The 26,437-nt window shown below is 34.2% G+C and overlaps 1 protein-coding gene across 3 annotated transcripts in view; it reads right to left on the reverse strand.

Moving 5' to 3' along the window:
* FHL5 (four and a half LIM domains 5) overlaps positions 1-26,437 on the reverse strand; it is a 54,094-nt gene that overhangs the window by 16,315 nt on the left and 11,342 nt on the right. Inside the window, exon 2 of one of the 3 annotated variants that reach the window (XM_023205873.2) lies at positions 1,006-1,105. The exons of the other annotated variants lie outside the window; for them this stretch is intronic. The gene's annotated coding sequence lies outside the window, so the exon portion shown is untranslated. The remainder of the gene's footprint in view (positions 1-1,005; positions 1,106-26,437) is intronic. 3 annotated transcript variants of the gene reach the window in all.

Here is a 26,437-nt window from a genome sequence, read left to right on the forward strand (position 1 = left end):
AGTGATGAGGTTCCCAGCAGAGAGCCTTGCTAAATGCACATGATTATTAATTCTGTACATAGCAGTTTTGCTATATTGTTCTTCACTAACAAGTAGAGAAAAGGCAGAGGATTTGGAATATGTGGGTCTTTTCCCAGGAAAGATGAAATGCAGACTAGAAAGTTTGCAATGGAACACGGCCAAAATTATCTACAAGGAACATTGAATTCTCCATTTGATTAATTCCACAGAAATGTTCCTTCCTAGTGAGTACAGACACACTCAGAGGGTTACTGAAGGCTTGAAAACAGCAGGAAGATAGATCTAATTCCCTTGAAAGGTTTAAAATTAAAGTTTTATTCACATTTACAGCAATCAAGTATTTATCACTTCATAGAAATAAATTATGTACCTTTAACTCTCTTCACTTAATATGGAAAATGTCATTTTCATTAATATTTATTTTCGTTTTAGATGTATATAATAGCATCATGAAACATAGCCCCTCCGTGGTTAGGAACTGGCAGTCTACTGCCATTTTGTGAGGCTTCTAGTGTATTACAAAATGAATATATAAAACATACAAAACCACAAAAGGGATTACACCAAATTGGTAATATTTCAATTGCTTATTTTAAATGACACTTTTAACATGACAACATCAAAATACCTGTAACTTGTTTAGTGATCAGATCAGATGCCTAAATATAAGACAAGATGGTCCTTCTCCCATCCCAGTCCTAACTACATAATAGGATAATAGGCCTGGATCCACAGAAAATTCCTTACAATATAGACTATATGTCTTATTTATTTATTTATTTTTTTGAGATGGGGTCTCACTTTGTCACCCAGACTGGAGTGCAGTGGCGCAATCTCTGCTCACTGCAAGCTCCTTTTCCCGGGTTCACGCCATTCTCCTGCCTCAGCATCCTGAGTACCTGGGATTACAGGCACCCACCACCGTGCCCGGCAATTTTTTTTTTTTTTTTTTTTTTTGTATTTTTAATAGAGTCGGGGTTTCACTGTGTTAGCCAGGATGGTCTCGATCTCCTGACCTTGTGATCCGCCCACCTCGGCCTCCCAAAGTGCTGGGATTACAGGCGTAAGCCACCACGCTTGGCTTCTTAAAAGAAGAAATTCACTTCTTATTCAATTGTGTTTTGTAAAAGCAACATCAGGGAGTTGGGTAGGGTGAGGACAGAATTGGTCTAATATCTCAAAACCTTGTGATTTTACACTTGTAGGACTATACAGTGGGAGGAGGCATTTGGTCCAGGTCAACATTTCTTAAATATTTACTCAGTGATTTGAACTCCCTGCCCCCTCAAGGAGTCCGGATTCTCTTAGCTTAGCCCCTGTCTTAGTAATAGTGAATGTAATTTGAAGTAAGAGAACAAACTGAATGTTTATTCTCTTCTTCTTGGTTAGAAAAAATACACTAACTAATTCATTCCTCATTTTCATGAAGTCTATCATTTAACTATTGATCTTTGAATATATCCAAAGAGCGTTTCTTAAAAATAGAGGTATTATAACTATATAAATGATACACATTCTATTAGAATGATATAGAATTCTTAGAGAACCATTATAATAGAAAGGAGAGTGAGGAGAGAACCTTTCTAGGAAGACCTTAAGGAAGTTAAGCTGTTGGAACTCTGTTAGGAAGGAAGGAAGATTGGAAGAATAGAAGGAAGAAAAGAAGGAAGGAAGGAAAGAAAGAAGAAAGGAAGGAAAGACCAAACTTTATTGAGGAAGGGGAAAGACAAGTGAGAGAATGGCATAGGAGCTCATTTGAAGTTGGGAAATGTTTAGTCTTGAGAACAAATTTTCACCTGGGTACATTAAGGATGAAGAAGGATCTTGAAACTTGAAAGCTTTTTAAAGTGATTTGAACTTCGAATGCAAGTAGTTCTAACTGGAATGAAGCAGGCAGAACAGGCAAGAGTATGAATTTTTCCAATCTGATCACTTTTTACTATCTTACACTTTGCTAAACATTATTCTTTACTTTTTCCTCTTCTTTGTCACTAACATTAATAGTTTAAAATTCTCAGGGAATAACTCTGTGTCCAGAAGAGCAAGCCAATTAGCTTGTTTTAATCCCACCCTAACAGGTAGAGCTGGAGGAAAGAGGATGAGGACTATGTGATTTTTGTCTCAGGAGTCCCCATCTCAAAGATAATTTGTCAAAGACATTGGAAAATTCTTGCTCTCAAAGATTAAAAAGTCTTGAGCAAAGCTGTTCTTAATTATGAGCTGTAAGAACTATTAATATAAACAATGTACCCCAATTGATTACCATTCAACTTTTCTAGGTGTGAACTCAGCAGTGCTAGTCATTCACTTGGAATGTATCACTTAGACATTCTTGTCAAACTTCTTTCAAAGTTATTCAGCAACTAACACAACATTTAAGCCCAGAAGTTTTACCTTTGCATATTGGGATTTTAGAAGGTTTATTTAGTGGTACACTGATATATCAAAGAATGTAATGAAGACAGATGAGTAGAAGACAGATGAGTAGTTCAGAAATTCAATGGCATCAATGGACTTGGCTTTGTTTTTCTAGTTCCCTCCTTTAGATTTTAGATTTCTCCCTTAAAAAGATGTAAGTTCAGCTATGCTGTGGCTCACGCCTGTAATCCCAGCACTTTGGGAGTCCGAGGTGGGCGGATCACCTGAGGTTGGGAGTTTGAGACCAGCCTGACCAACATGGAGAAACCCCTGCTCTACTGAAAATATAAAATTAGCCGGGTGTGGTGGCGCACGCCTGTAATTTCAGCTACTTGGGAGGCTGAGGCAGGAGAATCACTTAAACTCGGGAGGTGAAGGTTGTGGTGAGCCCAGATAGCACCATTGCACTCCATCCTGGGCAACAAGAGCAAAAACTCCGTCTCAAAAAAAAAAAAAAAAAAAAAAGATGTATGTTCATTGGTAATAGTTTCTGTAGCTGAGAATGTTATTTCTTAGGTGCTATTTTTAAAACCAGAACAATTTTGCGTCAAGTTATATTTTATGGTGAGTTATTGATAAAAAGCCTAATACTATGAGTAATATATCCACTTAACATTTTTACTATGCTATGCAGAATGAATAGATTCACAAGAAGTGTAGTTGAGAACATTTCACGTGGGAGAGAGGCAAGGACTAGGTGCCATGCCTGGTATCTTTAATATACTATTGTTTGCAAGGCATCACACACCATCTATTTATTAATGCATTTGAAAAACATGTAAAGTACATGTCATTTGCAAAGTAATCTGCTACAAGTTGTAAAGGATATAAAAATAGATTAGACTCACATACTGTCTGCAGAGAGCTGATGATCTAGGAGGAAGAGTAAGGAAGGACATTTCATAAATCACTAAACAAAAGTTAAGAAGTGATGAGAATAAATGAAAGGTTATAAGTTTTATAGCAGTAGTTCTAAACATTGGGTACACATTAGAATTTAAAAAATGTCCAAGGTGCATCCCTGTCTCAAATAAATTAGACTTTTCGGGAGTGCACTAAAAATAAGTATTTTTCCGTTCTCAAGTAGCTCTAATATCCAGCGCTGTTGAAAACCACCCCCTTAAAGAAGGAGGAAGGACAATTACTTTCAGCTAAGAAAAATTCAAGAACAACTTGAAGCAGTGACATCTCAATGACTTTTGTAGCAGATATTATGGATTGACATTCCCAAACTTGGTTTTATCCTCTTTCAAGTTGGAGAGATCAAGGAATTAAAAGCATTTCCTGGATCTTCTTACAGTGTGGTGTTCAGGATGCAAATTTGTCTCTGCTACAAACACATGGGAAAATCAGCAGGTGGATATGAAATGAAAGACGTGTTCCTGCTGCTGTTGAAGGTGGCAAATTGGCTGGCTGAGATATGAGTGGCTTCTATCCATTCAGAATGCCAGGATTCAGGTTTCCTAACTGGTGGTTTTGCTGGGAGAGACAGTTGTGGTACTCGTGGCAGCAGCAGCAAGTTTATGACCTCTAGATCACCAGCAGAATGGATGTGGAAGTGGGCAAAGGGCAGTCTCTACCACCCTTGGAGTAATTTCAGAAATACTAACCATAATATTTAATACTCCTATATGTTTCCTGAATATATAGGCTGAGTTCTCTGTCAACTACTCTGTGTGGATCTTTTTAAATCTTTGCAATTATCCCCTGAGGAGGTCTATTATTATTATGCTCATTTGATGGATGAGCAAACCAAAACTTAGGAGGCCAAGATCACTTGGCTGATAAAAATGCTAGGTCTAGGGTGCAAGTCTACACTTTTTGAAATTGAAGCCGAAGATCTTAGCCAGGGTAAACCTGTCCTTTCCTTGAGATGTGGAGAAGGGCATTTAGATGCAGCAACAGAATTGGGAAGGGCACTGACACTTGTATATGTGAGGCATGCATGGAAAACAGTAAGTACTGTATTCTAAATGGCTTGCAGAGCATGAGAGGGTAAATACTGGAAGACAAATTTGAAAAGGAAGACTAGAGCAAGGTCATCAATGGCTTAAGTTTCATGCTAGTTTTGAACTTTTTTCCATAGAAAAAATATAATCATTGATGATTTAGAACAGGTAAGTGCCATGTTTTGAGCTGAGACTTATGAGAATTAATTTAGAAACAGTGATAGAAGGGATTAAAGGTAGATATATCATAAACAGGAAAACTAATTCGAAACTCATTTTTCAATATGTGGTCTAATCAACAAATATTATGCCTTCTGTACAAAATGTGCTGTTTTTTGTGTTGGGAGGGGATATGGAGAATCAGTGAGCTATTTCCCTTAAGGGAAAATTCATTAAACAAATCATAAGAATAAAATTATTAATCAATTTACATGAACAAGTAATTATATAATATGTAATGTTAAACATGTATATACATATTAAATTATATATTGGTATATATTAATATATAAAGAGAGAGTTGCAGAGATTGTAAGATCTAGTGATAGAAGAATACAACCATGTATGAAGTCTTGGAATTCTGAGAAGCCAAAGACTGAGTCTTTTTTAAAGGGTGAGAATGACGTTGGAAATGAGGACGGGATGGAAGCATTTGGGGTATTCATGTTGGAGGTAATGATGGCCTGATTTAGAAAAGAGTATTGAGATCATGTGCAAGACGCAGTAGGACTTAAAAAGTGAATGCATTTGGGAGGCAGAGAGAGCAGTTCTGAAATTTCACATACGGTTCCTGGTAGAATTAGTATGCCACATGGGGGTACACGAAGAGAAACTAGCTGGAAGACAAGGTGAACTCAGGTTTAGTTATATTGAATTTGAGGAACTAAACTAGATAGCCATCAAGCTGTATGTCCAAAATATTAGGCATCGAAATGTCGTGTTAGATTAAGAAGTTTAGACTATTTTCCTGGATGAGCTAATTAGTAGTTGAGAAACTACAATGGTAACTGAAGTTATGAGACTGAATGAGACCATCAGTCTCATAAATAATAAACATCATCAATAAACCCTAGTGTAGAAAAGTGAAAAAAGATACAATACAAACTCATGGATAAATGCATGTTATGTGATGGGAAAGAGATGAAGCAGATGTAGTGAAGGTCACAGTGTTTTGAAAGACAAAAGAAATGAGAACTTCAAGAAGAGAATATATGTTAATAACAATTAAGGAAAGTTTCAACAAGGAGGTAAATGATGCCTTCAAGAGAATAGTTTGGAGACACTAAATTGTCTGATGTCAGATTTCAGAGTTAAAACGTGAGTGAGGAGATGCTCATTGCTGACAGCTTAGAAAACTGCATGTTCAAAAACACACGCCTAAGGAATAAAAAACAAACAAAATCAAATGTGTTGCTGAACTGGCAAAAAAGTAAGGGAAAATCTCAGAGGCTAAAAATAAAAAGAAAGCAGGAAACTAGAAAGGTTAACACTCTCTAAAGGAGCCATCTGTCCTGAGGATGTCTTCTGAGCTATGATGACCTTGTTATCCAAGTATTTACAGCCTGGACTTATACTAACCGTAAGGTCTAAAACTCTTAGGTTTTAGTTTAAAAGGCTTAGTTTAAAATGGAACACAAGAAAATCCTCTATGAAAGAATGTTGCATCATCCTAGGCCTAAAAAAATTCATACATATAAATTTTTATTAAACATGAATTCACAATTAAAGTATTTAAAATAAGAATAAGCAATGAAAACAAGCAGTATAAGTAAAAATCCAGCAAAGAAAATAATTGGATCTCCAACAAAACAATTTAACATGAGAAATAACAGACACAAAATGGAAAATAATTATGTTTAACATATTTAGAGACATAGCAGAGGGCATTATATAGAAAAATTCAGGAGAATAAAAATGACTAGGCAGACTTGCAAGAGAACTGATAGAAATAATAGCGATAAAAATGTATCATTAAAATTAAAACTTAGATTAAGATGTGGATTAAAATCAGTTCAAGGGAAAATTAATAAACTTGGAGATAGAACTAAAGATACACTATATAATGAAGAAAGAAAAAGAGATAGAAAATATATCAGTTAAAAAAAATTAGAAGATAGAGTAAAAGGATTTGACCTAAGTCTTTACAGAATTTCAAAAGAAGATAATAGAGAAAATGAGAAATACGCAAAGGTTGAAGATAGAATTGACTTTCCAAGAATTAATGACATAAATGTATAGATGCAGAAAGTAAAACAAATTTCGGGCATCATAAAAACAAACACATCATAGTAAAGATGACATACTCCAGAAATAAAGATGATCTTAAAGACATTCAACGAGAAAAAAAAAAGTCTAAAACACCAACAATTAGATCTGCAGACAACTTCTAAACAGCAACAATAGAAACCAGAAGGAACTGAAATAATACTAAGAGAAAATAAGTTAACCCTATACCTGTATACTCAGTGAAGCTGAATTCAAAGAATAGGATGACATAAAAACGTGTTTAAGTTGACAAAAGCTATGTTTACTACCAAAAAACCCTCACTGAAGGTAATTCTAAAGAACGTGGTTTGAAAAAAAGAAAGATGAAAGGAAACTCTCTAAAGGAAGGTTTAGGAAAATGGAAGACACAGAGAAAGAATAAGGAGCAAAGACCTTGACTAACATGCAGTTACATAAAAATAAACATTGACTGTATGAAACAACAATAATAATTTGTGGGGTTCAAAAACACATAATAGTACCAATGTACTGGGGAAAATGGCATTTAAGCGAGGAAAGAGTTGATCGTTAACCCTTGTATTGTTGGAAAAGAATATATTAACTGAGTTACATTAAGTATTTCGCATGTTAAAATTTTAATCATAAGCCCTTAGATTTGTTAAATTTTAATGGAAAACTCTCAACATAGAAATAAGTAAAACAAAATTATTTCATAGAAAGTAGATAGGAAAAAGAAAAATAGAAAAGTGAGACATCACAAAAGAGGAAGATACATGATACATTGTAAACCCGAATCAAACCAAATGGAGTGGTTAAACTTTCTTGGTTGAAAACCAAAATATTCCAAAGATGATCCAAAAGTAACTATCTACATCTGCAACCAATCTGAGTTCAAATCCCAACAAATTCTTGTCAGCTTCAGTCAAAGATTTGTTGAAAGGGAAATACAGTTTTCTTTAATACCGTTTGAAACAGAGGTCAGCCTAATTTAATATTTTTGTCAACTGCAACTCAGCACAACACTTGACAGAAACTAAAAGTTCTTCCCCTTGGCCTAGCCATGTGACAAGAAAGGAGTACATCCTCTGGGGGTAAAACAAAACAAAACAAAAATTGTACATGTGTATTTTGTTCCAACATTTGGTAGGCAAAAAATTATAAGATATCTCAAGAAGTAAATATATACATATTTTTTAATTCTAATTTTATTTGATCCTTTTCCAGTTCTTTCATTTTTCTGCTGAAATCATTTATACATTCACTCATTATGTTCATTTCCTTCCAAGTATTTAACATAAGTGTAATAAAGTCCCTATGGGGTCTTATGTTTAAAAATATTTGCAGTAGAGAATTCAATGGATAAGATTATCAGCAGACCAAAAAAAAGCAAAAGTAAAAATCAGCAAACTTGAAATGAAGCAAACTAATGCATAAAGAGAAAATTCACTAAATGAAGATAGTAGAAATAATTTTTCCCCAAAATAAAATTGGTGAAAGACTTCCATTCCAATAATGGTACTCTGTATAATTCAAACCATGAGGAAGCTGTGAACCACTAGAGAAGCTAGAAAAAATATATACTTAAAAAGTGTACCTTGGAGGCATCATATAATTAATATCACAGTGCAGAATTAATAGGCAATGTCCAAAAGAAAGAGAAAAACATAGATGAGCTTGATATTGGCTTTCCACAGAAGAATATGTACATTCAGGAAGATAAAATGAATAGTATGAGAAGCTGTATGGCACTTCTGACAGCCTTGAAAGGATAAGGGGATATAGATTGAGGTCTGTGGACCTTCAGTGTAGCAGGCCTGGTAAGCTTATCATTGTGTAGGTGAGATTTCTATGCCCTTGGAGTATGGCAAATTAGAAGTAAACTAGTATTTCAGAGACTGAAGCCCAGCTTTGAATTACCTCAGTTTCTAACATTATATTAAGATAACCTTGGAATTCTGATATCCCTAGGTGAACACCAGAGTAAACACACATCCTGTCTGAAGGAAGAAAACATCATCCTAGGCCTCAATTACTTCTACACCAATGTCTAGCACTAAACAAAAATGACCATGTTCAAAAGAAGACAAGGGAACATAAAGAACAGAAACATACATGCAGGAAGCCATAGATTTTGGAGTTATAAGACGGAACATAAAACTATTCTTAATATGTTCAAGGAGGTAAATAAAATAAGGAGCAAAAATGTGCAGAGAATTAAAAACAATGAAAAAGAATCAAGTGTAAATTGTAGTACAGAAATATACAATGATTGAAATTAGGGACATAACAGGAAATTTTAGAAAAGATTGGGTGAAATGAAAAAGATGAAATAGAAAATAAAATTAAGCATGATGATAAAAGGTATGAAAAGTACAATTAAAAAAGTAAGAAACATAGGTGATAGAATGAGAATGATAAAAGAGAAAAATATACAAGTTGTATTTGGAGAAATAATGGCCAGTCTTCCAAAACTGACAAAATACATGTCCCAAATTTTAAAAACCAAGAAACCATGAACCTCAACTGACCTGAAAAACACACTTGGACACATCAGGGTACAACTACTAAAAATCAAAGACAAATAACATATCAAAAATAGATTATAAAATATTACTTTCAGATTAACAACAAATTGAGAAGATATCTACTTCTCAACAGAAAAAAAAAGGAAGCTAGACAATGGAGAGATATATGCAAATTGCTGAAAAAAATTAGCAACCAACCTAGAAGTCCATGCCCAGGTAAAAGATCTTTTGACAATTCAGGTAAAAGCATTTTCAGGCCATCAGAAACTAAATTTATTGATCACCCACCCACGTTAAAATAAATACCAAATAGTGTTCTTTGGGCAAAAGTACACATTGGAGCTCACAGATGCAGAAAACAGTAGGGAAAAAAATGAAAATTGTAAACATGTAGACGAATCTATGTAAAACTGACTATGTAGAACAACCCTATGTCAAAGAATTAGAAAATTTAGGTAAAATGGAAAAATCTAAAATAAATAAAAGTATTAAAATTGACACAAGAAGAAATAAAAAATTATGACAACTATTAGATAAAATGAATTTATAATTAAAAGCCTACATACAGAGTGGAATAAAGCCAAAGTGGCTTCACCAGTGAATTTGCCAAGCTTTAAAGAAGAAATAACAGCCATCTCATACAAACTAAATCAAATAAGTACAAACAGAGAACATGCTGTGGTTAATTTTGAACTCATTAACACTTTGGTATCAAATCTAAAATCAGTATGAGAAAGGAAAATTATAGATCCATAATACTTCTGGCAATAAATACAAAACCCAACCCCAAATAACAAGCAACTAAATCCAGTGATATATGAAGAGATTAGTATATCGTGTTCAAGTTGATTTCATTTTAGGAATGCCAAGTTCAGTTTAAAATTCAAGAGAATCACTGTGTTTCAATAATTTTACCAAGTAAAAGGGACAGCTGTAAAATTACCTCAGCAGCTGCAGAAAAGGCATTTGATAAAATCTTCAATTTATGATTAAAAACTCTTAGCAAACTAAAAATAAAAGAAACTTCTTCCATATGGTTTAAAAAAACTTATAGCAAACATTATACTTAATGGTACATGTTGATAGCTTTTACTCAGATTATAAATAGGAAAAGAATATCCACAATCACCACTTCTATTCAGCTTTATACTGGAAGCCATAGATTTTGCAGTAAGGTGAGGGAAAAAAAGTACAAGAGTTAAAAGGAAACAAACTCGCTATTTGCTGATGATCTAATTGTGGAGAAAATCCAAAAAATTCTATAATACCTGATTAGAATTTGCAAGTTAGTTATTAGAGTTGCTCAATAAAATGTACTATATATAAAAATCAATTGTATTCCTAACAGTAACAAACAGAAAGTGAAATGAAAAAAGTCATTTGTGATATCATTTAAATTCCCTGAAATACCTTGCTATAAACCTAATAAGAATGTATGAGATCTCTACATAGAAAACTTAAAACTTTGAAGGAATAGATAGAACACCAAAATAAATACATGGAAGGATAATACCATACTTTTAGACTTGAAGACTTACTATTGTGAAGGTATGATTTCCCCTTCATTTGCCCTATAGATGCAAAATAAAATTCTATCAGGTTATTTTTGTTACAAGCTAATTCCATAACTTATAAAGAAATGCAAAGGGCCAGGAATAGTGTAATCACATTTGAACAAGAACAAGATTGGAAGACTTGCTAAGTCAGATATCAAGACATTATAAAGCTACTATAGTGGATGGTATTGTATAAACACAGGATTAAATACTTAGATCACCAGAACAGAATAGAGAGCTCAAAAGCAAATCTATACATATATAACACACAACCTAAGGGACAGTGAGGAATAATGAATAATAGGAATGATCTTTTTAGTAAATGGTGTTGGGTCAATTATATTTATTTCCATATGAAAAAGAATGAAACTAGATTACTACTTCACATAACATATAAATATTATTTCCAGGTGAACCATAGATCTGTTAGGACAAAGCAATAATCCTTTGAGAATATAAGAGAATGTCATTACAAACTTGTAATGTGAAAGGTTTCAGAAAGAAGCCAGAAAATGTGCTAGAGAAAATTTAATACACTAGGCTAAATTAAACTTAAGAACTTCTGTTTCTCAAAAAACACAAATAAGAGTAAAGAGAGAGCCAGAGTCAAAGAAGGTATTGCAATTCATTAATTAACAAAGAAGTCATATCCAAAACATATGAAGAAGTCCAACAAATCAATAAGAAGAAAAATGGACCACCCAATAAAAGTACAAAAGACTTGAACAGATACACAGAGGATGATAACCAGCTGACTAATAAACATGACAATGTTCTCAACCTCATTAACAACCACTGAAAGATAATGTAGCAAGTTCCTTGATACAAAATCAGTATAAAAATATCAGCAAAATTCCTACACATCAGAAATACAATGTTAAAAACACAATATTCAAAAGCAATGGAAATTGTACTTGTCTTAAATATAACAAGATGTGTCTAAAACCTTAATATAGTGGAAGAATTTGTTGTAAATGATATAAGAACTTGTCATCATTAAGGCAGTGTGGTATTGAAACAGGATAAATCAAAGACAAATGGAGGAGAATAGAGAATCAAATCAGATCTATGCATATATGAAAATGTGATATATCAAAAATGGTATTTTAGTTTAGTGGGGGAAATAATTATTTAAGAAATGATACTGAAATAATTGGTTATTTACATGGGAAAAAATAAATTGAGTCCATACCTCATACCATACTCAAAACAGTTCCATCATGAATATGAAAGGCAAACCTTTAAAATATGGAAGTAAATTTCTATGACCTTATGATCATATGTTAGGAAAAAATTTTTAAAAACCATGAAAAAGACAAACTGTAAATGAAAAGGTTGATAATGTTTTCAAAACTTCTCATTCAGAGACACTATTTAAAGACTGAAAAGACAAGCCACAATATGACAGATGATATTTGCTACACAAGTAACTGAAAGAGAGTTAGAATACAAAATACATAAAACATTCCTATGAATCAGTAAGTAAATTAAAAACACATTGTCATATGGCCACAAAAACAGATGACTTACAGGTATCTTCCTCAATGCAGAAGAACTTTACAACATTGAGTAAATAAGCAAGTTGCAGACAGTAAATATACCAGAATGGCATTTATATAAAGTTTAGAACAGCCAAAATTTATTATTAGGAATTATAAATATGTGCTGTTAAAGTTATTTTTAAAAAGCATAGTGATGATTAACACAAAATTCGGGGTGCAATGCAAGATTATCTAATTTTCATAGTTATAAAAATGGATTGGGATGTTACATAGGGGGTTTCAAATATAAAGGAGATGTTTTGTTAAGCAAATTTGTTACTTCTTACAGTTTGTGTATATATTACGAATATTTTTTTTCTATATAAGGAGACTTCAAAAAGTTAATAGAAATGGAATTAAGAGATAAAAAGTAAAAATATAAATTTTATTTCTCAACATAAGCTCCATCAAGTTTGACACTTTTGTAAGTGATGATATCAGCCATATAATCCATTCCTAAAGAACTGAGGGTCCTGGGAATTTAACCATGTCAATGTCTTTTTACATCACTAACTGAAGAAAAATAGGTGCCCTTGAAAGACTTTTTTAAGATTAGGAAACAAAAAGAAGTCAGAAGGAGCCAAGTCAGGACCATAAGATGGATGCCTAATAATTTTCCATAGAAACTCTCACAAAATTTTTCTTGTTTGGTGAGAGAAATGAGCAGGGGCATTGTGCAGAATTCTCTGGTGAAGCTTTCTTATGCGTTTTTCAGCTAAAGCTTTGGCTAACTTTCTCCAAACACTCTGATAATAAGCAGATGTTATTGTTCTTTGGCCCTCCAGAAAGCCAACAAGCAAAATGCCCTGAACATCCCAAAAAGCTGTTGCCATGACCTTTGCTCATGAATGTTCTCCTTTTGCTTTGACTGGACCACTGCTGTCTCTTGGAGGCCATTCCTTTGATTGTGCTTTGTCTTCAGGATCAGACTGGCAAAGCCGTGTTTCATCTCTTGTTACAATTCTTCAAATAAATGCATCAAGATCTTGATCTCACTTGTCTAAAATTTCCATTGAAAGCTCTACTCTTGTCTGCAACTGGTCTGTGCAATAGTTTTGGCACCCAAGTAGAAAGTTTGCTCATCTTATGTTTTTCAGTCAGAATTGTGTAAGCTGACCCAATTGAGATGTTTATGGTGTTGGCTATTGTTTCTGCTGTTAATTATCAGTCCTCTCCAAGTAGGGCACAAAGGATTAATTTTTTCCTTGCAAATTTATGTGAATGGTCTGCTGCTGCAGGCTTCATCTTTAACATTATCTCATCCCTTCTTAAGACAAGTTATCCATTTGTAAACTGCTAATTTCTTTGGGGGCATTTTCCCTATTATCTTTCCATAAAGTATAAATTATTTCACCTTTCTTCCTCCCAAGCTTCACTGTAAATTTGATGTTTGCTCATGCTTCAATTTTAGGAGAATTTATGTTGCTCTGATAGAGACTCCTCAAACTGATGTCTTATCCTTCTTGCCTCAAATTAGATCCGTTTCAGACATGTTATAACAAATTAGTATGAGTTTATTTTGGTGTAAACATTTTTTAAACACATGCTTAGTTTTTAAATAATATGTATTTTCCATGAACTGTTTGAAGTCCTCTCACAGATTCAGCATTTTTTAAAAAATGAGTGGATCATGGATAAGTAATAGTATGTATTAAGCCAGTCTTTATATTTCTACATCCATTTTGATTATTTTTAATAAAACAGGAAACGGCTTTGTGTGCTGATAGTGGTCATGGAAGTTGTGCTCACAGAGAGCTGGAATGCTTGTGGACTGAGCAGACGAGTGAATTGTGAGGAAGACCATTGTAGATGCAAGAGAGGGAAGAGAAAGACAATAAAGTTCTCCCTTTTTTTCCCTTCTTCTCTCTCCTTTCTCATTTCTCTTCCCTTTCTCAATACTCAGCTACCATGGAACCGTGCAAAACAAGAATATGTTTCCAATAAGCACAAGTTTCAGTTAACACAGCATTGTGCAAATAAATATATTACTTATATGTGCCTTATTACTTTCCTGCTATAGATTACATGTTTTTAAAGAGGACTTTTACTTTCTTATGGTAAAGTTGAAGTGCACTAGGATATAATTACAGTCTTCTGTTGATGTGTTTTTGAGGAATTTTATTTTTTGTGCTATAATTTGAGGGAGCTGAATTATCATATATTCTTATTCTAAATACCAATTATAAGTTACTACATTGATTTGATTACAGCTTTTTGTTCCCCATGGAGATAGGTAACACCATATAAAATAATCACATTGATATGTGTCTTAAAATAGAGGATATACAGTAGGGGTTTTTTAAGATTACTTTTTTCTCTAATCTATGATCTGTAAATTTTACTAAATAAATGTAAATAACACCATAATTATTACTTTTGCATATAAGCAAAAGTGCACTGCCCTTTAATGTAAAGTCTGCTGGGCTTTGTGGTTTAATTTTCATCTGGTTATTCAAAGTAGTTTTACCTGTATAAATATATCTATGCTCATCTGGGATTGCTGCTTGGCTATCCCAATTGCCCATTCAGGTCTTTATTTGATTCTGTAAAGTACCTTTTCCTTTAGGGAAGAACTTGGAATAATTTAAATTTAAATGGTGTGAAGAATATTAAAATGCTCTTGGGACGGGCTAATGCAAACTGTCGAAGTCCTTGAAACTTGTGTGATTGACATGAAAAACTTGAATAGAGACAGAAAATGGGTGAAGAATCTAAGTTTAATCTACAATTAACTGGATTTACCTGTGGTCATTTTCTTCTTCAGGATTTTAATTTGAATCATTGCTCTTAAGGGCAAGAGATGACTGATGGGCAGTCAGCAGGATTTTTGAAGGCTGATTGAGCAAGGTATACTGCTCTATTCTCTATAAAGGATTGTAGAAACCATCTGCAGTGCATAGTTATACAATATACCTAGTCTCCTAAGGCAAATGTTTCAATATTTCATTCTCTTTTCCTCCTTATACTCCCCACACATTTATGGGTTACCACATCCTATTGATTCTACCTCAGAAGCATTATTTAAATATTAGTTTAGGCTTTCCTCACATATCTGGTGGACCATATTGGCTTACACTGAACTGAAAATATTACATATTTCTTTATGTAGAGGAACTAAGCACATGTCTATTACGTGACTTTGTTCTCTAACGATAATTAAATCTAAACTCAACTACTTAGCATAGAGATCTTTGACTATCTTCTCATTTCTACTTGTCTCACTATCTCCAGCCCTTTCCCAGCCCCAGACTTTCCAACACACACACACACACACACACACACACACACACACACACATATCCCACCTGTGCTTCAGCCACTTCCAGTGACTCCCTATTCTTCAGATACACTCTGTTCCATTATGCCTTTCAGTGGTCACACATGACTTTTCTTCTATTTCGAATTCTCTTCTCTGTGTTCCCCATCTACCTCATCCATCCAACCTGATGATTATCCTCATCGGTCAAGGTCCAGTGAAAAATCCTTCTCTCTGTAGCATTTTCAGATATTTCAGAGCAGAGTGGTTGTTCTCATTAGTTCATATTTATGTCTATCTTTCTTTTGTCACATTTTGTAACAGTTGTTTTGTCCTATGTGTCTTTCTCACACCACTATTAGCTCCTCAAGGCTAAGGATGCTGCTTACTTTATCTCTGTATCTCAGGAGGCATAGCACGATCTCAGTAAATGTTTTAGGACTGAATAATTGAACAAATGGAAACTTCCTGTTCTCTAAGAACTTGGAATCCAAAACAAGCACTAATGAAAACACATATGCAAAGAGAATTCTATCAATAGAAGAAAGGATAAAAACTTAAGTATAAAACAGTTAAGAATTTGCATGTTACATATTCACTTGAATTGTGAATTAATTCATATATGTTATGTGTATGGCAAGTATGTCAAAGGACTGAGCATAATGGCTAGGGAACAAAAGTTAAAGCCCTAAGGGCCTGCCATGGCAGGGAGAGATTTACTTTTTTCTGTGAGGGTGACTGAAGAGGCAGCCTTTGATATTCAATTGCCCTTTGAATATCAGCCAAGGAAGATATCAAAGAAACAGCAAAAGTAGGTGGTTAATCTGTTGACAAGATTAAAGCGTTTTTCTCTAAACTCGGGGCACCAATGAGCTTCCACTAACAGTTTAAACTGTTTGATCAGATACTTCAATTCTCTGTTGGGAGCTGCATGAGCCTTTCTGGGTCTATGCGTAAAACTTTGGAGACTGCCATATTGTGTCAGGACTGCAAAGTCATTGTCCATTGATATTTATGATGTCAACAGAAATGTTGGTGCAATGAGGGACTAAATTTGACAAAATTTAGGGGAGTTAAAGGAATTATATGAGAAAAATAAATCCTCCACATTTATTATTAGTCTGTGTAAACTAGGCCAGATGGGATACGTGCACATTCTATAGTAGAAAAATTTAAAATTTACATATTTTAAAACTATGAAAAAGTTAGAATACTTAGTAAATAGACTCTACTTTTAGGATTTCTTTTTCTTTTCTTCCCTTGGTTCTGAGGGTCAAGTTGAACAGATCTGTGTGTACTTCCTTATTTGGATTTTGCTTGAAACCAAAGACATACATACTAAGAAGAGCATTGGGTTAAAAATCAAAAGCTAAAGATACTTGTGTTGGTTGTTTTAGCCCTAGCATATAGTTTATCCACAGTTAAGAAAGCCATGTAACTTTTCTGGCCCTTTCTTTAACTCTGAAATGAGAACTATATTAGCTGCTTATGATCCCATTCAAGGATCAAGTAAGATGTAAGAATGGAAAAATCATGGGTAAGTCGGTTGTAGGTGTACTTGGCTTGATGGAAAATGTGCTATTAAATTATAACTGTAATCTGCATTTTGAAGAAGGAGGCTGTTTCCATTCCCCCTCCCAAATGCTACTTTTAAAAAACTCAACAAACAATCTTAAAAATAACTTAAGCCATAACTTCAGGCCATCAATCAAAAATAACCTAAAATAAGCATCATAGAATTGTGGTGGAATGTTTGATATTAGTCTCTAGGGACATATTTGCAAGCACAGTTTGTTGGAAGCTGAATGTCTTGTGTGGAATGGTTGAACACAAATTCTCCAGAGAGCTGATGAGTTACTCTCCCATGAAACAAAACAGCTGACTAGAGCTTTCCATTTGGCTAATTTGTTCTGTGGATATTAACCAAGAAAAAAAGTGCTTCATATGGTTTTCTTGGAGAGTTTACATTTAGAATCATGTAATTATGGCAGCTGTTACTGAAATAGAACTAAAATACAGTTTGTAATAGCATATAATAATATTTTATCAAACATTCTTTAAGAAATAAAAAAGAAGGGCTTTTTAAAACTACATAGGTTTAATATCACCCTTTTTGTTCTCACTGGGATATAAGAAAATTTTCAAGACTATAAGAGTATTGCCTTTGAAGATAAAATTAGATTATCTAGGACTCTGTCTATCCAGAGCCTAACCTTCTGCTTTTAAATCTATCATTAGTCTTGCTTCTGCAATGTTAATTCCAAAGAAACTGCAACCATTTCAGCAGACATAAGTCTTCCCTTCTACTCCCTTCAAACTTGCTCTGTTATGCATTTTAAAGGTGTTCTGGAAGAGCAAATATAGTCCCTAGGTTGCCTCAGGGTCTCCTCAAAGGCTTGTTCGAGGATCTGATTTAGTGACAAGGCTTAGTATAGATAAGGAAAAAAACTAAAATGATTTATCTAAAAGTATTTGGCGTAGGCTCAGCACATGGTTGGGGCAGGGTATTTCTTGTACATGAATCCTCAAATCAATACTGTTTCCTGGGGATTGAGTCTGTAGATGGATGCTATAGATCTAATATAAATCAGCAAGTATTCCCCTCCACCTCTTTCTGCTCCTTGGAAAATTCGACAAGTATTTTATAATATTTTTTAAGACGATTAACTCTGCCAGGGTTTTGTAAAAATATTTTATTTTCATTTGCTTTTTTTGGAGATCATCTTCCTTATCCTCTGAATTCTGGTAGCTGTTTTCAGCAGTGCAGAGTGGGCCCCTCATTGATTCACCTACTTAACATTGTTTCTACCAGCTTTCACTTGCCATTTGATGGGGAAGTGCTTCCCCTTGCATCAGATGGCAAGTGCAAGCTTATCTAGTAAGAAGTATAATCTGCCATTGCAGAAACTAAGTCTCCTGAGGAAGGACCAAAGCTGTAACACGGGCCCCATCTGTAACACACATTGCTCAGCTGAATAACTCCCACAGGGTCAGGTATTTAGGTAGCAGAAGATAACATAAACATTTTGCCATGGTCTGAAAGAGTGTGTTTTATCAGAAAGAAAGAACAATGGCTTTTGCATCTTTCATTTTCCATTCATGTGTTTAATATCATGATTTATGAAAAGATTGTAAATTGGTTACTATGAAGCCAAGATGGCTATTTTATTTTCCTAGAAATTACAAATTTTAATTTCTGTCAGTGAGTGATGAGAAAATAAATCCTTACTCAATTAAGTCACCTTAAATGGAGGACAAATATATTGAATTTAATTCAATGGCTTCAGGGAAGGTTCGGTTAATAACCTGGATCCAGTAATTTAGAGGAACTCTGCAGAGTGCTCCAATCACTACAGCTAGTCAGTACATCTTGACCCTATATGATCTTGAAAAACTAAGAGTATACATTCCCTATAATATAGGAGAATCAAAAAATTATTTTCTGATTTTCTTTAAAACAAATATGTTTTCAAATATAAGCAATAAACAGTGTCTCTTCTAGTAGTACATGGATAGTGTTGGAAACTGTCCAATAAAATGAAGAGTATACTTTATTTGGAAGGTGGCCAATACAAAATGATAGATGGGGTTATATATTCCTTATCTAATAGAGCCTATAAAGCAGTTTAAAAAAATCTATGATTTACCTAGATAGCAACTCCAGTTAAACAAATTAGTTAGGAAGAGCTTTCAGCTATTCAACTAAGAGCAATAAATAAGATTTCAAAATCAATCACATAATTCTTTTCTGAGATTATATCAAGACTAACCATATAATATATTGGTTTTCATTTATCCTGGCATTAATATGTATTATAGATTCTGTTGGTTTATGACCTCCTTAAAATGCATAAAACATAGTGATAAAAGGAGAGTTCATTTCTGGGTCTTTTAAAAGAACAGCTTGTCAACATGTTCTGTTCCACTTCTGGCTTAAACCTTTTTCAATTCTGAGGTTCATAAGGGCACATTTATAAGTTGTATTATTATGACATGGTTAATGAAAGCCCTTTGTGTTTCTTTAGATACTTTTAATATTCTACCTTCTAATATAAATGTTCTGGACCTTGTTGTATCCCTTCTAACTGAAATGGAAACTCACTGAGAGCAACCATTATGTCTTACTCGTTTCTATACTTCAATTAGAGCCAAGCAGTAGACATCATATACTGGGTGATCTCTGAAAAGGTCTTGGATAAAACTGATGATAATTTGTAAAGGATTTCTACTTAATTGAAAGTGATGATGGCTCAAGGCCAAGAAAACATGCTGCAGCACGAGGTAGAACTTTCTTTTTGGAGACATCATTATGACTCCATAGTAACTACAAGCAGTCTAGGTAAGGGTGCGGTAAGCATCCTTTCCTTGATTTATAAGGAGAAGTCTCCAGATACATTCAGTTTCTTTTCCTCTGAACTGGTGGGCCAGGTTGAAGGATACAAGTATCCTATCTCTTTGCAAGTCTACCAGCAGTTTTACTGGTGGATGCCTCTTTAAACCTTTTTATTCTGTTTTCAAAAGTAGTGGTCCCTGGAGACTTCAGACTCTTAGTGAGTCTGCAGAAGGCTGGGGAGGGAAGGGTTAGACTTTGATAACAGGAGCCCTCTCTGTCCTTTCACAGACCTGGGGAGGTCTCAACCCCAGAAACTTCTGTCGAGCCCAGCAGCCTGTCACTAAGAGTTTGTTATAAAGCATAATGTATCCCTTGTCATATACATGAAGTTTCAAACTTACCTGCCAGTTCTTAACTACCAGTTGACAATTTTCATGACTTTTTGGGGATGGGTCACAGTAACAGTTTATAAAAACACTCCATTATTAGCATTATATTAGGCATTGTGACAATATCAAAATACACACATGGTACACGGCAAAATCAGGACATTTATAATTTACCTTGCAAGGTCAAATGTTGGAAATTATATCCACAGATGGTGCCTTAGAGCAAATTAGATAGTACATATTGAAATGTTTTTAAAACTGTTGTGAATTATACAAATGTCAACATTATTGACAAAATAGATAGGAAATAATGATAGCCAGAATATACAAAAATATATTATTAAATTTGTTGTGTGTATAATTTGTTATCATAATGGTACTGTAACATTTGGTACTGATCAATACCAAACATGGCTTCCCATCAACTGATATTGAAAGTAAAAATACCAAGAAAGTCTATGAAACAGTATGATAAAGAGACAATTAAGGAAGGTAGCAAGATTTACTTTTTCATCATACAGAGTTTGTACCTTTGGAATTTTGTACCAAATGCATGAGTTGCCTATTTCAAATACTAAATAAAATCTTCATAAGAAGACTGAACTTATTCCACTTGAGTCTCCTGTTCTTTATCATAAAATGCAAGAACTAGAAGAAATATGTTAGTTTCAAGTCTTCATTTTACAGATTTGAAAACTAAGTTCCAAAGAAAGTACTAATACATTCAGTCTCTCTTTTCAGAAAAAATAGAAAAAATGAAATATATCTACAAAATGAAATTTTGTAAATACTTAGTAGAAAATACTAAGTATTTTCTAATCCAAATCAATTTTTTTTTTTTTTAGACAGGGTCTCACTCTGTGGCTGAGGCTGGAGTGCAGTGGCACAATCTCGGCTCACTGCAACCTCCATCTCCCAGGTTCAAGCGATTCTTGTGTCTCAGCCTCCAGAGTAGCTGGGACTACAGGTGCACGCCACCACACCTGGCTTAATTTTGTATTTTTTTTATAGAGATGGGGTTTTGACATGTTGGCCAGGCTAGTCTCAAACTCCTGACCTCAAGTAATTCTCCCTCCTCGGCCTCCCAAAGTGCTGGGATTACAGGCGTCAGTCACTGAGCCTGGTGCTGGATCAGTTTTAACAAGCTGCTTTTTAGACTAGATTGCCAGTTTGCAGTGATTGACTTACTTGGGACCACGTTGTTAACAGAAGTAAAAGAGAAGATCAGCCAAAATTAGATGTCAGTTTAGTGACTCATTTAAAGACAACTTACAAGTATCATTTTGGTTATTTTGTACAATTTGTTTCTCAGATTTGCTAACTTTATGTCCTTGTTTTCTTAAGAAGAAAGAAAAAAATTAACTTCTACTTTGCAATAAATCAATTGTACAACCAATGAGTCTTTTCTGTAATAGTTTACTAAAAATCAAATCTCAATCACTGGAATAAGAATAACGAGAAATAAGGAGGAAGAGGAAACGCGGGGAAGAGCAGAGAGGAGAATTGTAGGAAAACTCAGAAAAAAGAAATCCCTTATTGGTATGGTGTAAGATATTTACAGAAAAAGCCTCTTAATGCTGCAGTCATTTTGCTATACTTCCTTCCCTATAAAAGCATACTTCTGATCCAAGTCCATTTTCACAGAACCACTAACAGCTGGGAGGGATTTTTGAAATTCTCTAGTTTCATTTATTATTCTAATCTAACAAATGAGAAAAACTGAATTCAGAGAGGCGAATTGACCCTTTTTTTTTTTTTTTTTAAAGAAAAAGCTGACAGACTAATTAGTAAAAAAACCTCAACAAGAATTCAGGTTTCCAGGCTTCTACACAGAGCCATTTGTTTTGCTTTTCCATAAAGAAGTTGGTAAAAAGCTTGTTTAAAATGATAGCTTTAGATAGGCTGTAATTTTTCAAAACATAGAAAAAGGTGAAAACTTTCTCTCCTTATTTGCATCTATCCTTCTAAGTTTTAATTTTTGACCAGATAATAGCCTCATAAGCATGAATAGAGAGGTTCATTCCATGCCTAAAACCAAGCTGCTGCTAGCTGTACAAAATGAAATAGCTATCTTCCAAAGGAAGTACAAATCCCCTGTAACATTCAGGGCAACTCAAGTTATTATTGGATTACCGTAAAAGTTGGAAAGATAAGCCCAAAATCATATTTGGCTTTATTTTCTGCATTCTCATCTGATAAAATGAGATTAGTGATGTGTGTACATGTGTGGTGTATGTGTATGTGAGTATTTGTGAGAAGGTGTGCTGTGGGGGATGGGTGTGTGCGTGTATGTATTTGTGAGAATTTGTACTGTGTGTATGTGTGTTGGGGGGGTGTTTGAGATGGGGTTGAGGGGTGGAGGTTGATGTTAACTAGTTTTTCCAGTATCTATAAATGAAGCAAAATAATCTGCCTCTTGCCAGAATGTGATTTTAAAAGGTACAAGGTAAAGCTGTATCCTGTGCTTTGGTGATAACACTAATCAATAATTACAAGCTATTCTTTTGACAGTTTAAAATGTGTTGATGATGTTGGTGGTGGCGGTTGGCCATTTGATATTTAAAGCCAGCTTTAATTTAATTTAATTTTTATCTCTTCTCCCTCTCAGAGATTTAGGCAAAGTTGATTCTCAGCATCCATCAAAGGAAAATGATTATAGCCAAAATACTTGGAGCTTTCACTTAGCAGTTGTATGTTTAAGGCTTTGGAAACACAATATGTTGATCTCAGGTTTTTATGCTAATTCTTTATATAAGGAAAGGGGGAAAATCTGTTACCATTTCCTTGGAAACCAAAGTGTTCACAGTATTAGTAGCTAAATATTGGTTACAATTTAATGTTAATTTTCATCCTAAACATCACTTAATATGTGAATTCTTAAGGCATGCCAATGCATTACACAGAGCAGAGACCTTTCCTGTCCTGTTTAGAGTTGTGTCCGTGGCACCTACAAGAAAGCCTGGCACAAATATGTGCTGAATGAATGCAGAAAGGAAGAAGTCAGATGTTTGGTTCTAGAATCCTGTCTGTCTTTTTCACTTTAAACCCTATGGCATCAAACAGCTCCCTGAATATATATACTTTAGTTCTGTAGTTTTCATAAAAAGCTCTTGAGGGCCAACTCTGGGCCATCCATGGTGCTTGGCAGTAAAGTAAAGGTCTTTACCTATGAAAAGCCTATGCTGTGGCCTGGGAGAGAGACATTCTTTTACTCCATCTCTACTCCAGTAAAGACATCTCTTTACTCCATCATTCTACAAGATAAGGACCTGGCTGCATGTTCGTATGGTTCTTGGTACTTTACCACCCGCAGTATGCTTTATCTCTGGCTAATTGTGTTTCCTGTTCAACAGAAAAGACAGGGAAGATACTATGCTTGCCAGCAGACTCCTGGTGTCTAGTTTATTACCAGTATATGCTGAAGGCTCAGTAAATATTTGCAGATGGAAGAGACTGAAAGAAGAATGAGAGAGGTCCTGTGGGAAAGTGTGAAGGTATGCACAGGGTAGTCTGGGTATTTTAGGAAGTTTCTGGAAAACTTCAGGTAAAGCTTCTTTTAGAGCTGTGCCTTGAAGGTTGAGTTAAAGGCAGTCTCTAAGACAAAGTAGGAGGAGGTTCCTAAGTTGAGGGCCGTCTGCACAGTTGTGGAGGTGATGACGGAGCATGATCAGGGGAGTGGTCTGCAAGCTCACAATCACCACTAGAACTGGAGGGTGGTATCCATACTTGGATAACAAAAAGATCACATATAAAAACGAGTTCTTTTTACATGTCAGAGCTTTAAAAACTTAACTACACATTGCTATGGATTTATTTGGCCCACTGTTTTCTTTTTGACCAACTAAAGACCATACTGAAAAGGTAGATCTATGACGTATTCTATTAACTAAAAGTCTTGGCATTTCAACAGTTTTCACTGACATACTAAATTTAAAACAGATCAAGAATTTTTTTTTGAGTCAAAGATCGTAAGAGAGAACTTCTCATTTCCCCTGGTTTCTGTGCTTGCCCTTTAAAGGAGTTTCTCTCTTGTAAAGGATTCACTCATTCTGTGCCACTTGAGGAGTGACTTAACTGATAAATAATTGGGCAAAGGGGCACTTCATGTGGAGCCACATTCTTTCCCTTACTCCGCTGGAAGTTGCCAATGCATGGGCCTATGTTCTCTCTTTGCAGTGAGTTCACTCCAACTGCTCAGTCCCAGCTCATGAGGGAGCTCTGTAAGATCCAGGCTCTCTACTCCTTCTGAGAAGAAGCTGAATTCAGGCTGGGAAGGGAAGGGCTTGGTCTCTCATGCACATTTTGTTTTCTACTCCTGCATTAACAATAATGATGTTAATAATAAATTGATCCGTACGTAATTTCTGTATCTGTTTCTCAATTGCTTTAGAACTCTGAAAGGAGACATACGTGATTAAGTGGAACTTTCCAATCTAAACAAATGTTACAATAAAGCTAGTTTTATTCTTGGTCTGTTTGTTGTATGTATGTGTATGCGTATTGAGAGAGAGACGGGGAGAGGAAGGAAATGAGAGAGACATACGTATATTAACTTTTGTTAACCAGATGTTAAATTAGGCAGCAGGACCTATTCTCTGATGATGCTAGTTATTACAGTTTAAATGAAAATAATCTCTTGGCTCAGTTAAAAAATCAAAAGCAGTAAATATTCCAACTACCTTCACTGAAATAACCATTAATTGTTATTTTAATTGTTATTTTAAATGTTTTTGAAAATTTAACTTGTCACCTATTTTCTCTTTAAAGTTTATTAGCTTTTTGGATTCTGAATATTATTTTCCCAGGTGGAATTCTGATAATAGCATAAATTTATTTCTACTAATCAATGTTTTTCGGATCATTTGGTATCTAAGTGAAGAATATTATAAGTGAAGTACCAGTATGTATTTTAATAAGAAATTAGGGTTTATAAAGTGACTTTATATATATTATTTAGAATAGTGATTCTTAACCATTTTATATTTAATAATTATTTAGCATATAATAAAAGCTATTTACCTCTTCTTAAAAATATATACGAATGCATACGTTCACAGAAATTTCTCAAACCCTGGGAAGGCAGGGTTCTTGGAATCAGGCTCTACAATAGAGATCTGTCACTATATATAGCTCAAGGGCCAAATCTAGCCACGGCCTGTTTTTGTATGGTCTGAAACCTAAGCATCGCTTTTACATTTTTTAATGATAAATAAATACCAAAAGAGGAATATTTTTGACATATGAAATTTAAATATCGGTGTTCATAAGTAAAGTTTTATTGTAACACAGCCACACTCATTCATTATCATACTATCTATGGCTCCTTTCCAGGTACAACAGTAGGCTGAGTAATTTTGAAGACTAAAATATTATCTGGCTCTTTGCAGAAAATATTTTGCTGATCCCTAATCTCAAGTTTCAAAGTACATTTTGTGCTTTTAGTTGTATTTTGCTGGGTGTTTGTTAAAGTATGCTTAAGTTTAATTAGAATTTGAAAAGAACTTTCTATACACTACTTAAAAGAATATATATTTACTAAATGGTTTTAAAAATAATACTAGAAGTCATTAACATGGTGTTTGGAAGGGAATTTAATGGCATGGTGAAATGCTTATAATTATCTAAGTGGGAAAAATGTGTGAAATAGAATAATCAGTGTGACCTCAATTATATACGTTTTTTAAAAAGTAGAAACAAGTTTAGAAGAAAATATGCACAAATGTTAAGCTTCTTAATTGAAGCTAAGGAGTATTTAAAATTTTACTTTTCAGTACTTTTCAAATTGTATACTGTAATCTATCACTTTGGTAATAAGGAAACAAGAAAAATATTGAAAAAATGGGAATGCAATTGTTCAATCTTTTAAAAAATTAAAGGTCAAAAATTAGAATATTTTGTGATAGTATAACTATCAACATGTTCAAGGAAACAAATGAATAAACTGAATATAATTAGAAGACCAGAAATCATTTTTATAAATGAAATCTTAATTTAGATAGCATAACAGCTTGGTGTCAGATTTTTTTCAAATGCAAATTATACCCATGAATCTACTAAAGAAGTGTTGATGTTTATGTGACAAAAAAGCTTAAACAAAATTGGAAGCATTTTAGTTCTATACTAGGAGGCATTTGGTCAAAATTGATGATAGACAGCTCCTTGTCAATAGGAGCCTCTTTCATGCTCATTAGCGCAATAGAGAGTTTCATGATATAAAGAAAAT

Source organism: Piliocolobus tephrosceles, chromosome 5, assembly GCF_002776525.5.
Source record: "Piliocolobus tephrosceles isolate RC106 chromosome 5, ASM277652v3, whole genome shotgun sequence".
NCBI classification, from domain to species: Eukaryota; Metazoa; Chordata; class Mammalia; order Primates; family Cercopithecidae; genus Piliocolobus; species Piliocolobus tephrosceles.